Source organism: Oncorhynchus gorbuscha, linkage group LG15, assembly GCF_021184085.1.
Source record: "Oncorhynchus gorbuscha isolate QuinsamMale2020 ecotype Even-year linkage group LG15, OgorEven_v1.0, whole genome shotgun sequence".
Lineage (NCBI taxonomy): Eukaryota > Metazoa > Chordata > Actinopteri > Salmoniformes > Salmonidae > Oncorhynchus > Oncorhynchus gorbuscha.
The window spans coordinates 35,408,666-35,424,193 of record NC_060187.1 but is presented as its reverse complement, the minus strand read 5'-3'; the positions used below and the strand labels follow the sequence as shown (position 1 = coordinate 35,424,193).

The window sequence follows — 15,528 nt, the reverse complement described above, 5'->3', positions numbered from 1 at the left end:
TTAAGTGCCTGAGAGCAGAGTGGCGCAGCGGAGCGTGCTGGGCCCATAACCCAGAGGTCGATGGATCGAAACCATCCTCTGCTAAACAGTTTCTTTTTAGATTTTAAGTGCAACAAAAAATTTTTAAAAAATGTGTTTTCATGGGCATGTCTCAGTGCCCATATACATTTTTTTACCTCTTCCAACAGTTCGTATTGGGCCTAAGACATACTGTTTGGGCCCAGTACCCCAGAGGCCTAAGGACACTGGCCTCCTAAGCCATGGATTGTGAGTTCTAGTCTTTTGTTAAGTGGCTGAGAGCAGGAGTGGTTCGTCAGCGGAAGCAGAGTGGCGCAGCGTGCTGGGCCCATAACCCAGAGGTCGATGGATCGAAACCATCCTCTGCTAAACAGTTTCTTTTTAGATTTTAAGTGCGAACAACATTTTTTTAAAATGTGTCGTTTCATGGGCATGTCTCAGTTCCATTATACATTTTTTTTACCTCTTCCAACAGTTCGTATTGGTCATACTGTTTACACAGTACCCCAGTGGCCTAAGACACTGGCCTCCTAAGCCATGGATTGTGAGTTCTAGTCTTTTCTTAAGTGGCTGAGAGCAGAGTGGCGCAGCGGAAGCGTGCTGGGCCCATAACCCAGAGGTCGATGGATCGAAACCATCCTCTGCTAAACAGTTTCTTTTTAGATTTTAAGTGCAAACAAAATTTTTTAAAAAATGTGTCGTTTCATGGGCATGTCTCAGTGCCAATATACATTTTTTTACCTCTTCCAACAGTTCGTATTGGTCATACTGTTTACACAGTACCCCAGTGGCCTAAGACACTGGCCTCCTAAGCCATGGATTGTGAGTTCTAGTCTTTTCTTAAGTGGCTGAGAGCAGAGTGGCGCAGCGGAAGCGTGCTGGGCCCATAACCCAGAGGTCGATGGATCGAAACCATCCTCTGCTAAACAGTTTCTTTTTAGATTTTAAGTGCGAACAAAAATTTTTTTTAAAAAATGTGTCGTTTCATGGGCATGTCTCAGTGCCAATATACATTTTTTTTACCTCTTCCAACAGTTCGTATAGGTCATACTGTTTACACAGTACCCCAGTGGCCTAAGACACTGGCCTCCTAAGCCATGGATTGTGAGTTCTAGTCTTTTGTTAAGTGGCTGAGAGCAGAGTGGCGCAGCGGAAGCGTGCTGGGCCCATAACCCAGAGGTCGATGGATCGAAACCATCCTCTGCTAAACTGTTTGTTTTTAGATTTTAAGTGCAAACAAAATTTTTTTTTGTGTGTCGTTTCATTTGGGCATGTCTCAGTGCTATCCAGTACACATTGTTTTTACTGCTTCCAATCAGTTCGTACTGTTTGCAGACTGTTTAAACAGTGCCCCAGTGGCCTAATGGATAACACTGGCCTCCTAAGCCAGGGATTGTGGGTTCAAGTCCCATCTGGGGTGGAAGAAGCAGAGTGGCGCAGCGGAAGCGTGCGGGCCCCATAACCCAGAGGTCGATGGATCGAAACCATCCTCTGCTAAACAGTTTCTTTTTAGATTTTAAGTGCGAACAAAAATATTTTTTTAAATGTGTCGTTTCATGGGCATGTCTCAGTTCCATTATACATTTTTTTTACCTCTTCCAACAGTTCGTATTGGTCATACTGTTTACACAGTACCCCAGTGGCCTAAGACACTGGCCTCCTAAGCCATGGATTGTGAGTTCTAGTCTTTTCTTAAGTGGCTGAGAGCAGAGTGGCGCAGCGGAAGCGTGCTGGGCCCATAACCCAGAGGTCGATGGATCGAAACCATCCTCTGCTAAACAGTTTCTTTTTAGATTTTAAGTGCAAACAAAATTTTTAAAAAAATGTGTCGTTTCATGGGCATGTCTCAGTGCCAATATACATTTTTTTACCTCATCCAACAGTTCGTATTGGTCATACTGTTTACACAGTACCCCAGTGGCCTAAGACACTGGCCTCCTAAGCCATGGATTGTGAGTTCTAGTCTTTTCTTAAGTGGCTGAGAGCAGAGTGGCGCAGCGGAAGCGTGCTGGGCCCATAACCCAGAGGTCGATGGATCGAAACCATCCTCTGCTAAACAGTTTCTTTTTAGATTTTAAGTGCGAACAACATTTTTTTTAAAATGTGTCGTTTCATGGGCATGTCTCAGTTCCATTATACATTTTTTTTACCTCTTCCAACAGTTCGTATTGGTCATACTGTTTACACAGTACCCCAGTGGCCTAAGACACTGGCCTCCTAAGCCATGGATTGTGAGTTCTAGTCTTTTCTAAGTGGCTGAGAGCAGAGTGGCGCAGCGGAAGCGTGCTGGGCCCATAACCCAGAGGTCGATGGATCGAAACCATCCTCTGCTAAACAGTTTCTTTTTAGATTTTAAGTGCAAACAAAAAATTTTTTTAAAAATGTGTCGTTTCATGGGCATGTCTCAGTGCCAATATACATTTTTTTTACCTCTTCCAACAGTTCGTATTGGTCATACTGTTTACACAGTACCCCAGTGGCCTAAGACACTGGCCTCCTAAGCCATGGATTGTGAGTTCTAGTCTTTTCTTAAGTGGCTGAGAGCAGAGTGGCGCAGCGGAAGCGTGCTGGGCCCATAACCCAGAGGTCGATGGATCGAAACCATCCTCTGCTAAACAGTTTCTTTTTAGATTTTAAGTGCAAACAAAAAATATTTAAAAATGTGTCGTTTCATGGGCATGTCTCAGTGCCAATATACATTTTTTTACCTCTTCCAACAGTTCGTATTGGTCATACTGTTTACACAGTACCCCAGTGGCCTAAGACACTGGCCTCCTAAGCCATGGATTGTGAGTTCTAGTCTTTTCTTAAGTGGCTGAGAGCAGAGTGGCGCAGCGGAAGCGTGCTGGGCCCATAACCCAGAGGTCGATGGATCGAAACCATCCTCTGCTAAACTGTTTGTTTTTAAAAATGAAACGCAAACAGAAATGAGAAAGCTAAATTTCATTTGTCTCTCAGTGCTATCCAGTACACATTTTTTTACTGCTTCTATCAGTTCGTACTGTTTGCAGCAGGTTTAACAGTGCCCCAGTGGCCTAATGGATAAGGCACTGGCCTCCTAAGCCAGGGATTGTGAGTTCAAGTCCCATCTGGGGTGGAAGGAGCAGAGTGGCGCAGCGGAAGCGTGCTGGGCCCATAACCCAGAGGTCGATGGATCGAAACCATCCTCTGCTAAACAGTTTCTTTTTAGATTTTAAGTGCAACAAAATTTTTTTTAAAATGTGTCGTTTCATGGGCATGTCTCAGTTCCAATATACATTTTTTTACCTCTTCCAACAGTTCGTATTGGTCATACTGTTTACACAGTACCCCAGTGGCCTAAGACACTGGCCTCCTAAGCCATGGATTGTGAGTTCTAGTCTTTTCTTAAGTGCTGAGAGCAGAGTGGCGCAGCGGAAGCGTGCTGGGCCCATAACCCAGAGGTCGATGGATCGAAACCATCCTCTGCTAAACAGTTTCTTTTTAGATTTTAAGTGCAACAACATTTTTTTAAAAAATGTGTCGTTTCATGGGCATGTCTCAGTTCCATTATACATTTTTTTTACCTCTTCCAACAGTTCGTATTGGTCATACTGTTTACACAGTACCCCAGTGGCCTAAGACACTGGCCTCCTAAGCCATGGATTGTGAGTTCTAGTCTTTTCTTAAGTGGCTGAGAGCAGAGTGGCGCAGCGGAAGCGTGCTGGGCCCATAACCCAGAGGTCGATGGATCGAAACCATCCTCTGCTAAACAGTTTCTTTTTAGATTTTAAGTGCGAACAACATTTTTTTTAAATGTGTCGTTTCATGGGCATGTCTCAGTTCCATTATACATTTTTTTGACCTCTTCCAACAGTTCGTATTGGTCATACTGTTTACACAGTACCCCAGTGGCCTAAGACACTGGCCTCCTAAGCCATGGATTGTGAGTTCTAGTCTTTTCTTAAGTGGCTGAGAGCAGAGTGGCGCAGCGGAAGCGTGCTGGCCCATAACCCAGAGGTCGATGGATCGAAACCATCCTCTGCTAAACAGTTTCTTTTTAGATTTTAAGTGCAAACAAAAAAATTTTTTTAAAATGTGTCGTTTCATGGGCATGTCTCAGTGCCAATATACATTTTTTTTACCTCTTCCAACAGTTCGTATTGGTCATACTGTTTACACAGTACCCCAGTGGCCTAAGACACTGGCCTCCTAAGCCATGGATTGTGAGTTCTAGTCTTTTCTTAAGTGGCTGAGAGCAGAGTGGCGCAGCGGAAGCGTGCTGGGCCCATAACCCAGAGGTCGATGGATCGAAACCATCCTCTGCTAAACAGTTTCTTTTTAGATTTTAAGTGCAAACAAAAAATATAAAAAAATGTGTCGTTTCATGGGCATGTCTCAGTGCCAATATACATTTTTTTACCTCTTCCAACAGTTCGTATTGGTCATACTGTTTACACAGTACCCCAGTGGCCTAAGACACTGGCCTCCTAAGCCATGGATTGTGAGTTCTAGTCTTTTCTTAAGTGGCTGAGAGCAGAGTGGCGCAGCGGAAGCGTGCTGGGCCCATAACCCAGAGGTCGATGGATTGAAACCATCCTCTGCTAAACTGTTTGTTTTTAAAAATGAAACAAAACAGAAATGAAAAGCTAAATTTCATTTGCATGTCTCTCAGTGCTAATACACATTGTTTTTACTGCTTCTAACAGTTCGTATTTTGCAGCAGTTTAACAGTGCCCCAGTGGCCTAATGGATAAGGCACTGGCCTCCTAAGCCAGGGATTGTGGGTTCAAGTCCCATCTGGGGTGGAAGGAAGCAGAGTGGCGCAGCGGAAGCGTGCTGGGCCCATAACCCAGAGGTCGATGGATCGAAACCATCCTCTGCTAAACAGTTTCTTTTTAGATTTTAAGTGCGAACAACATTTTTTTTAAAAATGTGTCGTTTCATGGGCATGTCTCAGTTCCATTATACATTTTTTTTACCTCTTCCAACAGTTCGTATTGGTTACTGTTTACACAGTACCCCAGTGGCCTAAGACACTGGCCTCCTAAGCCATGGATTGTGAGTTCTAGTCTTTTCTTAAGTGGCTGAGAGCAGAGTGGCGCAGCGGAAGCGTGCTGGGCCCATAACCCAGAGGTCGATGGATCGAAACCATCCTCTGCTAAACAGTTTCTTTTTAGATTTTAAGTGCAAACAAAAAATTTAAAAAATGTGTCGTTTCATGGGCATGTCTCAGTGCCAATATACATTTTTTTACCTCTTCCAACAGTTCGTATTGGTCATACTGTTTACACAGTACCCCAGTGGCCTAAGACACTGGCCTCCTAAGCCATGGATTGTGAGTTCTAGTCTTTTCTTAAGTGGCTGAGAGCAGAGTGGCGCAGCGGAAGCGTGCTGGGCCCATAACCCAGAGGTCGATGGATCGAAACCATCCTCTGCTAAACAGTTTCTTTTTAGATTTTAAGTGCGAACAACATTTTTAAAAAATGTGTCGTTTCATGGGCATGTCTCAGTTCCATTATACATTTTTTTGACCTCTTCCAACAGTTCGTATTGGTCATACTGTTTACACAGTACCCCAGTGGCCTAAGACACTGGCCTCCTAAGCCATGGATTGTGAGTTCTAGTCTTTTCTTAAGTGGCTGAGAGCAGAGTGGCGCAGCGGAAGCGTGCTGGGCCCATAACCCAGAGGTCGATGGATCGAAACCATCCTCTGCTAAACAGTTTCTTTTTAGATTTTAAGTGCAAACAAAAAAAATTTTAAAAATGTGTCGTTTCATGGGCATGTCTCAGTGCCAATATACATTTTTTTACCTCTTCCAACAGTTCGTATTGGTCATACTGTTTACACAGTACCCCAGTGGCCTAAGACACTGGCCTCCTAAGCCATGGATTGTGAGTTCTAGTCTTTTTCTAAGTGCCTGAGAGCAGAGTGGCGCAGCGGAAGCGTGCTGGGCCCATAACCCAGAGGTCGATGGATCGAAACCATCCTCTGCTAAACAGTTTTTAGATTTTAAGTGCAAACAAAAAATTTAAAAAATGTGTCGTTTCATGGGCATGTCTCAGTGCCAATATACATTTATTTTACCTCTTCCAACAGTTCGTATTGGTCATACTGTTTACACAGTACCCCAGTGGCCTAAGACACTGGCCTCCTAAGCCATGGATTGTGAGTTCTAGTCTTTTCTTAAGTGGCTGAGAGCAGAGTGGCGCAGCGGAAGCGTGCTGGGCCCATAACCCAGAGGTCGATGGATCGAAACCATCCTCTGCTAAACAGTTTCTTTTTAGATTTTAAGTGCGAACAACATTTTTTTTAAAAATGTGTCGTTTCATGGGCATGTCTCAGTTCCATTATACATTTTTTTGACCTCTTCCAACAGTTCGTATTGGTCATACTGTTTACACAGTACCCCAGTGGCCTAAGACACTGGCCTCCTAAGCCATGGATTGTGAGTTCTAGTCTTTTCTTAAGTGCTGAGAGCAGAGTGGCGCAGCCGTTTCATGGATCAGAAACCATCCTCTGCTAAACAGCTGGGCCCATAACCCAGAGATGGATCGTATGGATTGACCATCCTCTGCTAAACAGTTTCTAGTCTTTTTTTTTAGATTTTAAGTGCAAACAAAATTTTTTAAAAATGTGCATGTCTCAGTTTCATGGGCATGTCTCAGTGGCCTAAGACACTGGCCTCCATTATACATTTTTTGACTGGGCCCATAACCCAGAGGTCGATGGATCTGAAACCATCCTCTGCTAAACAGTTTCTTTTTAGATTTTAAACAACATTTTTTAAAAAAAATGTGTCGTTTCATTTTTTTTGACCTCTTCCAACAGTTCGTTCCAACAGTACCCCAGTGGCCTAAGACACTGGCCTCCTAAGCCATGGATTGTGAGTTCTAGTCTTTTGTTTCAAGTGGAGAGCAGAGTGGCGCAGCGGAAGCGTGCTGGGCCCATAACCCAGAGTGTTTTAACAAAAATGTGTCGTGTTGTTGATGGTCATACTGTTTACACAGTACCCCAGTGGCCTAAGACACTGGCAAGCCATGGATTGTGAGTCCCCATAACCCAGACATCGATCCTCTGCTAAACCATTTTAGGACCTCTGCTAAAGGTCAGTGTTATTGTTGTAGTTTTAAGAAGTCAACATTTTTTTAAAAAATGTGTCGTGTGTCTCAGTTTATACATTTTTTTTACCTCTTCCAACAGTTCGTATTGGTCATACTGTTTACACAGTACCCCAGTGGCCTGGTGAGTTCATGTGGCGCAGCGGAAGCGTGCTCAGTGATGGATCAAACCATCCTCTGCTAAACAGTTTCCATGGGCATAACAGTACCCCAGTGGCCTAAGACACTGGCCTCCTAAGAGTGAGTTCAGTCTTTTCCTAAGTGGCTGAGAGCAGAGTGGAGGTCGATGGATCGAAACCATCTGTTTCTTTTAGATTTTAAAAAAAGTGCACAGTACCCCAGTGGCCTAAGACACTGGCCATCCTCTGCAGTTTCTCTAGTGTCAGCCATGTGACAGTTCTACTGTTTACACAGTACCCCAGTGGCCTAAGACACTGGCCTCCTAAGCCATGGATTGTGAGTTCTAGTCTTTTCCTAAGTGCCTGAGAGCAGAGTGGCGCAGCGGAAGCAGGTCGATGGATTGCTAAACAGTTTAACAGTTCGTATTGGTCATACTGTTTACACAGTTTTCCTAAGCCATGGATTGTGAGTTGAGAGCAGAGTGGCGCAGAGTGCTTTAGGTCGATGGATCAAACAGTTTCTTTTTAGATTTTAAGTGCAAACAAAATTTTTTTTAAAAAATGTGTCGTTTCATGGGCATGTCTCAGTTCCATTATACATTTTTTTGACCTCTTCCAACAGTTCGTATTGGTCATACTGTTTACACAGTACCCCAGTGGCCTAAGACACTGGCCTCCTAAGCCATGGATTGTGAGTTCTAGTCTTTTCCAAGTGCCAGAGTGGCGCAGCGGAAGCGTGCTGGGCCCAAACCCAGAGGTCGATGGATCGAAACCATCCTCTGCTAAACAGTTTCTTTTTAGATTTTAAGTGCAAACAAAATTTTTTAAAAAATGTGTGTGTTTCATGGGCATGTCTCAGTGAATATACATTTTTTTACCTCTTCCAACAGTTCGTATTGGTCATACTGTTTACACAGTAAGTGGCCTAAGACACTGGCCTCCTTTTCTTAAGTGCTGAGAGCAGAGTGGCCAGCGGAGCGTGCTGGGCCCATAACCCAGAGGTCGATGGATCGAAACCATCTCTGCTAAACAGTTTCTTTTTAGATTTTAAGTGCAAAAAAATTTTTAAAAATGTGTCGTTTCATGGGCATGTCTCAGTTCCATTATACATTTTTTTACCTCTTCCAACAGTTCGTTGGTCATACTGTGGATTGTTTTTCAGAGAGGGCCAAGACACTGGCCTCTTAAGACCATGGATCTAGTCTTTTCTTAAGTGGCCTGAGAGCAGAGTGGCGCAGCGGAAGCGTGCTGGGCCCATAACCCAGAGGTCGATGGATCGGGCCATCCTCTGCTAAACAGTTTCTTTTTAGATTTTAAGTTCAGATTGGGGCATGTCTCAGTGCCATATACATTTTTTTACCTCTTCCAACAGTTCGTATTTCACCATCCTCTGGCCTCCTAAATGGATTGTGAGTTCTAGTCTTTTCTTTTAGAGCAGAGTGGCGCAGCGGAAAATTGGATCGAAACCATCCTCTGCTAAACAGTTTCTTTTTAGATTTTAAGTGTGAACAAATTTTTTTTTAAATGTGTCGTTTCATGGGCTTGTCTCAGTGCTAATATACATTTTTTTGACCTCTTCCAACAGTTCGTATTGGTCATACTGTTTACACAGTACCCCAGTGGCCTAAGACACTGGCCTCCTAAGCCATGGATTGTGAGTTCTAGTCTTTTCTTAAGTGCTGAGAGCAGAGTGGCGCAGCGGAAGCGTGCTGGGCCCATAACCCAGAGGTCGATGGATCGAAACCATCCTCTGCTAAACAGTTTGTTTTTAGATTTTAAGTGCAAACAACATTTTTTTAAAAAATGTCGTTTCATGGGCATGTCTCAGTGCCAACATTTTTTTTACTCTTCCAACAGTTCGTATTGGTCATACTGTTTACACAGTACCCCAGTGGCCTAGTTCCAATACATTTTTTTTGGATAAGACACTGGCCTCCTAAGCCATGGATTGTGAGTTCTAGTCTTTTCCATAAGTGGCTGAAAGCAGAGTGGCGCAGCGGAGAGCAGAGTGGCGTGCTGGTGCTGGGCCCATAACCCAGAGGTCGATGGATCGAAACCATCCTCTGCTAAACAGTTTCTTTTTAGATTTTAAGTGCGAACAACATTTTTTTAAAAATGTGTCGTTTCATGGGCATGTCTCAGTTCCATTATACATTTTTTTTACCTCTTCCAACAGTTCGTATTGGTCATACTGTTTACACAGTACCCCAGTGGCCTAAGACACTGGCCTCCTAAGCCATGGATTGTGAGTTCTAGTCTTTTCTTAAGTGGCTGAGAGCAGAGTGGCGCAGCGGAAGCGTGCTGGGCCCATAACCCAGAGGTCGATGGATCGAAACCATCCTCTGCTAAACAGTTTCTTTTTAGATTTTAAGTGCAAACAAAATTTTTTTTAAAAAATGTGTCGTTTCATGGGCATGTCTCAGTGCCAATATACATTTTTTTTTTACCTCTTCCAACAGTTCGTATTGGTCATACTGTTTACACAGTACCCCAGTGGCCTAAGACACTGGCCTCCTAAGCCATGGATTGTGAGTTCTAGTCTTTTCTTAAGTGGCTGAGAGCAGAGTGGCGCAGCGGAAGCGTGCTGGGCCCATAACCCAGAGGTCGATGGATCGAAACCATCCTCTGCTAAACAGTTTCTTTTTAGATTTTAAGTGCGAACAAAATTTTTAAAAAATGTGTCGTTTCATGGGCATGTCTCAGTGCCAATATACATTTTTTTACCTCTTCCAACAGTTCGTATTGGTCATACTGTTTACACAGTACCCCAGTGGCCTAAGACACTGGCCTCCTAAGCCATGGATTGTGAGTTCTAGTCTTTTCTTAAGTGGCTGAGAGCAGAGTGGCGCAGCGGAAGCGTGCTGGGCCCATAACCCAGAGGTCGATGGATCGAAACCATCCTCTGCTAAACTGTTTGTTTTTAAAAATGAAACGCAAACAGAAATGAAAAGCTAAATTTCATTTGCATCTCTCAGTGCTAAGTACACATTTTTTTACTGCTTCTATCAGTTTGTACTGTTTGCAGAGGTAAACAGTGCCCCAGTGGCCTAATGGATAAGGCACTGGCCTCCTAAGCCAGGGATTGTGGGTTCAAGTCCCATCTGGGGTGGAAGAGAGCAGAGTGGCGCAGCGGAAGCGTGCTGGGCCCATAACCCAGAGGTTGGATCGAAACCATCCTCTGCTAAACAGTTTTTTTAGATTTTAAGTGCGAACAACATTTTTTTAAAAATGTGTCGTTTCATGGGCATGTCTCAGTTCCATTATACATTTTTTTGACCTCTTCCAACAGTTCGTATTGGTCATACTGTTTACACAGTACCCCAGTGGCCTAAGACACTGGCCTCCTAAGCCATGGATTGTGAGTTCTAGTCTTTTCTTAAGTGGCTGAGAGCAGAGTGGCGCAGCGGAAGCGTGCTGGGCCCATAACCCAGAGGTCGATGGATCGAAACCATCCTCTGCTAAACAGTTTCTTTTTAGATTTTAAGTGCAAACAAAATTTTTTTTAAAAATGTGTCGTTTCATGGGCATGTCTCAGTGCCAATATACATTTTTTTGACCTCTTCCAACAGTTCGTATTGGTCATACTGTTTACACAGTACCCCAGTGGCCTAAGACACTGGCCTCCTAAGCCATGGATTGTGAGTTCTAGTCTTTTCTTAAGTGGCTGAGAGCAGAGTGGCGCAGCGGAAGCGTGCTGGGCCCATAACCCAGAGGTCGATGGATCGAAACCATCCTCTGCTAAACAGTTTCTTTTTAGATTTTAAGTGCGAACAACATTTTTTTTAAAAATGTGTCGTTTCATGGGCATGTCTCAGTTCCATTATACATTTTTTTGACCTCTTCCAACAGTTCGTATTGGTCATACTGTTTACACAGTACCCCAGTGGCCTAAGACACTGGCCTCCTAAGCCATGGATTGTGAGTTCTAGTCTTTTCTTAAGTGGCTGAGAGCAGAGTGGCGCAGCGGAAGCGTGCTGGGCCCATAACCCAGAGGTCGATGGATTGAAACCATCCTCTGCTAAACTGTTTGTTTTTAAAAATGAAAAATGTGTCGCAAACAGAAATGAGAAAGCTAAATTTCATTTGCGTCTCTCAGTGCTATCCAGTACACATTGTTTTTACTGCTTCTATCAGTTCGTACTGTTTGCAGAAGGTAAACAGTGCCCCAGTGGCCTAATGGATAAGGCACTGGCCTCCTAAGCCAGGGATTGTGGGTTCAAGTCCCATCTGGGGTGGAAGGAAGCAGAGTGGCGCAGCGGAAGCGTGCTGGGCCCATAACCCAGAGGTCGATGGATCGAAACCATCCTCTGCTAAACAGTTTCTTTTTAGATTTTAAGTGCGAACAAAATTTTTTAAAATGTGTCGTTTCATGGGCATGTCTCAGTGCCAATATACATTTTTTTTACCTCTTCCAACAGTTCGTATTGGTCATACTGTTTACACAGTACCCCAGTGGCCTAAGACACTGGCCTCCTAAGCCATGGATTGTGAGTTCTAGTCTTTTCTTAAGTGGCTGAGAGCAGAGTGGCGCAGCGGAAGCGTGCTGGGCCCATAACCCAGAGGTCGATGGATCGAAACCATCCTCTGCTAAACAGTTTCTTTTTAGATTTTAAGTGCGAACAAAATTTTTAAAAAAATGTGTCGTTTCATGGGCATGTCTCAGTGCCAATATACATTTTTTTTACCTCTTCCAACAGTTCGTATTGGTCATACTGTTTACACAGTACCCCAGTGGCCTAAGACACTGGCCTCCTAAGCCATGGATTGTGAGTTCTAGTCTTTTCTTAAGTGGCTGAGAGCAGAGTGGCGCAGCGGAAGCGTGCTGGGCCCATAACCCAGAGGTCGATGGATCGAAACCATCCTCTGCTAAACAGTTTCTTTTTAGATTTTAAGTGCGAACAACATTTTTTTTAAAATGTCGTTTCATGGGCATGTCTCAGTTCCATTATACATTTTTTTGACCCTTCCAACAGTTCGTATTGGTCATACTGTTTACACAGTACCCCAGTGGCCTAAGACACTGGCCTCCTAAGCCATGGATTGTGAGTTCTAGTCTTTTCTTAAGTGCTGAGAGCAGAGTGGCGCAGCGGAAGCGTGCTGGGCCCATAACCCAGAGGTCGATGGATCGAAACCATCCTCTGCTAAACAGTTTCTTTTTAGATTTTAAGTGAAACAACATTTTTAAAAATGTGTCGTTTCATGGGCATGTCTCAGTTCCATTATACATTTTTTTTACCTCTTCCAACAGTTCGTATTGGTCATACTGTTTACACAGTACCCCAGTGGCCTAAGACACTGGCCTCCTAAGCCATGGATTGTGAGTTCTAGTCTTTTCTTAAGTGGCTGAGAGCAGAGTGGCGCAGCGGAAGCGTGCTGGGCCCATAACCCAGAGGTCGATGGATCGAAACCATCCTCTGCTAAACAGTTTCTTTTTAGATTTTAAGTGCAAACAAAAAAATTTAAAAAATGTGTCGTTTCATGGGCATGTCTCAGTGCCAATATACATTTTTTTTACCTCTTCCAACAGTTCGTATTGGTCATACTGTTTACACAGTACCCCAGTGGCCTAAGACACTGGCCTCCTAAGCCATGGATTGTGAGTTCTAGTCTTTTCTTAAGTGGCTGAGAGCAGAGTGGCGCAGCGGAAGCGTGCTGGGCCCATAACCCAGAGGTCATGGATCGAAACCATCCTCTGCTAAACAGTTTTTTTTAGATTTTAAGTGCAAACAAAAAAATTTAAAAATGTGTCGTTTCATGGGCATGTCTCAGTGCCAATATACATTTTTTTACCTCTTCCAACAGTTCGTATTGGTCATACTGTTTACACAGTACCCCAGTGGCCTAAGACACTGGCCTCCTAAGCCATGGATTGTGAGTTCTAGTCTTTTTCTAAGTGCCTGAGAGCAGAGTGGCGCAGCGGAAGCGTGCTGGGCCCATAACCCAGAGGTCGATGGATCGAAACCATCCTCTGCTAAACTGTTTTTTTTTGAAACGCAAACAGAAATGAGAAAGCTTTTCATTTGCGTCTCTCAGTGCTATCCAGTACACATTGTTTTTACTGCTTCTATCAGTTCGTACTGTTTGCAGCAGGTAAACAGTGCCCCAGTGGCCTAATGGATAAGGCACTGGCCTCCTAAGCCAGGGATTGTGGGTTCAAGTCCCATCTGGGGTGGAAGGAAGCAGAGTGGCGCAGCGGAAGCGTGCTGGGCCCATAACCCAGAGGTCGATGGATCGAAACCATCCTCTGCTAAACAGTTTCTTTTTAGATTTTAAGTGCGAACAAAATTTTTTTAAAAATGTGTCGTTTCATGGGCATGTCTCAGTGCCAATATACATTTTTTTTACCTCTTCCAACAGTTCGTATTGGTCATACTGTTTACACAGTACCCCAGTGGCCTAAGACACTGGCCTCCTAAGCCATGGATTGTGAGTTCTAGTCTTTTCTTAAGTGGCTGAGAGCAGAGTGGCGCAGCGGAAGCGTGCTGGGCCCATAACCCAGAGGTCGATGGATCGAAACCATCCTCTGCTAAACAGTTTCTTTTTAGATTTTAAGTGCAAACAAAAAAATTTTTTAAAATGTGTCGTTTCATGGGCATGTCTCAGTGCCATTATACATTTTTTTACCTCTTCCAACAGTTCGTATTGGTCATACTGTTTACACAGTACCCCAGTGGCCTAGTGGCCTAAGACACTGGCCTCCTAAGCCATGGATTGTGAGTTCTAGTCTTTTCTTAAGTGCTGAGAGCAGAGTGGCGCAGCGGAAGCGTGCTGGGCCCATAACCCAGAGGTCGATGGATCGAAACCATCCTCTGCTAAACAGTTTCTTTTTAGATTTTAAGTGCGAACAACATTTTTTAAAAATGTGTCGTTTCATGGGCATGTCTCAGTTCCATTATACATTTTTTTTACCTCTTCCAACAGTTCGTATTGGTCATACTGTTTACACAGTACCCCAGTGGCCTAAGACACTGGCCTCCTAAGCCATGGATTGTGAGTTCTAGTCTTTTCTTAAGTGGCTGAGAGCAGAGTGGCGCAGCGGAAGCGTGCTGGGCCCATAACCCAGAGGTCGATGGATCGAAACCATCCTCTGCTAAACTGTTTGTTTTTAAAAATGAAACGCAAACAGAAATGAGAAAGCTAAATTTCATTTGCGTCTCTCAGTGCTATCCAGTACACATTGTTTTTACTGCTTCTATCAGTTCGTATGTTTGCAGAAGGTAAACATGTGCCCCAGTGGCCTAATGGATAAGGCACTGGCCTTTAAGCCAGGGATTGTGGGTTCAAGTCCCATCAGTGTGGCCAGCGGAATATAACCCAGAGGTCGATGGATCGAAACCATCCTCTGCAAACAGTTTCTTTTTAGATTTTAAGTGCAACAAAATTTTTTTTAAAATGTGTCGTTTCATGGGCATGTCTCAGTTCCATATACATTTTTTTTACCTCTTCCAACAGTTCGTATTGGTCATACTGTTTACACAGTACCCCAGTGGCCTAAGACACTGGCCTCCTAAGCCATGGATTGTGAGTTCTAGTCTTTTCTTAAGTGGCTGAGAGCAGAGTGGCGCAGCGGAAGCGTGCTGGGCCCATAACCCAGAGGTCGATGGATCGAAACCATCCTCTGCTAAACAGTTTCTTTTTAGATTTTAAGTGCAAACAAAATTTTTAAAAAATGTGTCGTTTCATGGGCATGTCTCAGTGCCAATATACATTTTTTTTACCTCTTCCAACAGTTCGTATTGGTCATACTGTTTACACAGTACCCCAGTGGCCTAAGACACTGGCCTCCTAAGCCATGGATTGTGAGTTCTAGTCTTTTCTTAAGTGCTGAGAGCAGAGTGGCGCAGCGGAAGCGTGCTGGGCCCATAACCCAGAGGTCGATGGATCGAAACCATCCTCTGCTAAACATTTTCTTTTTAGATTTTAAGTGCGAACAACATTTTTTTAAAAAAATGTCGTTTCATGGGCATGTCTCAGTTCCATTATACATTTTTTTTTACCTCTTCCAACAGTTCGTATTGGTCATACTGTTTACACAGTACCCCAGTGGCCTAAGACACTGGCCTCCTAAGCCATGGATTGTGAGTTCTAGTCTTTTCTTAAGTGGCTGAGAGCAGAGTGGCGCAGCGGAAGCGTGCTGGGCCCATAACCCAGAGGTCGATGGATCGAAACCATCCTCTGCTAAACAGTTTCTTTTTAGATTTTAAGTGCAAACAAAATTTTTAAAAAATGTGTCGTTTCATGGGCATGTCTCAGTGCCAATATACATTTTTTTTTACCTCTTCCAACAGTTCGTATTGGTCATACTGTTTAC

At 43.9% G+C, this 15,528-nt stretch overlaps 5 non-coding genes across 5 annotated transcripts; all 5 read left to right on the top strand.

Annotated features, from left to right (window-relative positions):
- The first annotated feature begins 3,042 nt into the window (after positions 1-3,042).
- On the top strand, positions 3,043-3,115 carry trnar-ccu. The gene has a single exon. It is a non-coding gene; the product is annotated as a tRNA-Arg (tRNA).
- A 1,596-nt stretch (positions 3,116-4,711) lies between these two features.
- On the top strand, positions 4,712-4,784 carry trnar-ccu. Its single transcript has one exon. It is a non-coding gene; the product is annotated as a tRNA-Arg (tRNA).
- Positions 4,785-10,253: 5,469 nt separating this feature from the next.
- trnar-ccu lies at positions 10,254-10,326 on the top strand. The gene has a single exon. It is a non-coding gene; the product is annotated as a tRNA-Arg (tRNA).
- Positions 10,327-11,379: 1,053 nt separating this feature from the next.
- Positions 11,380-11,452, top strand: trnar-ccu. The gene has a single exon. It is a non-coding gene; the product is annotated as a tRNA-Arg (tRNA).
- Positions 11,453-13,316: 1,864 nt separating this feature from the next.
- trnar-ccu lies at positions 13,317-13,389 on the top strand. The gene has a single exon. It is a non-coding gene; the product is annotated as a tRNA-Arg (tRNA).
- Positions 13,390-15,528: the final 2,139 nt, after the last annotated feature.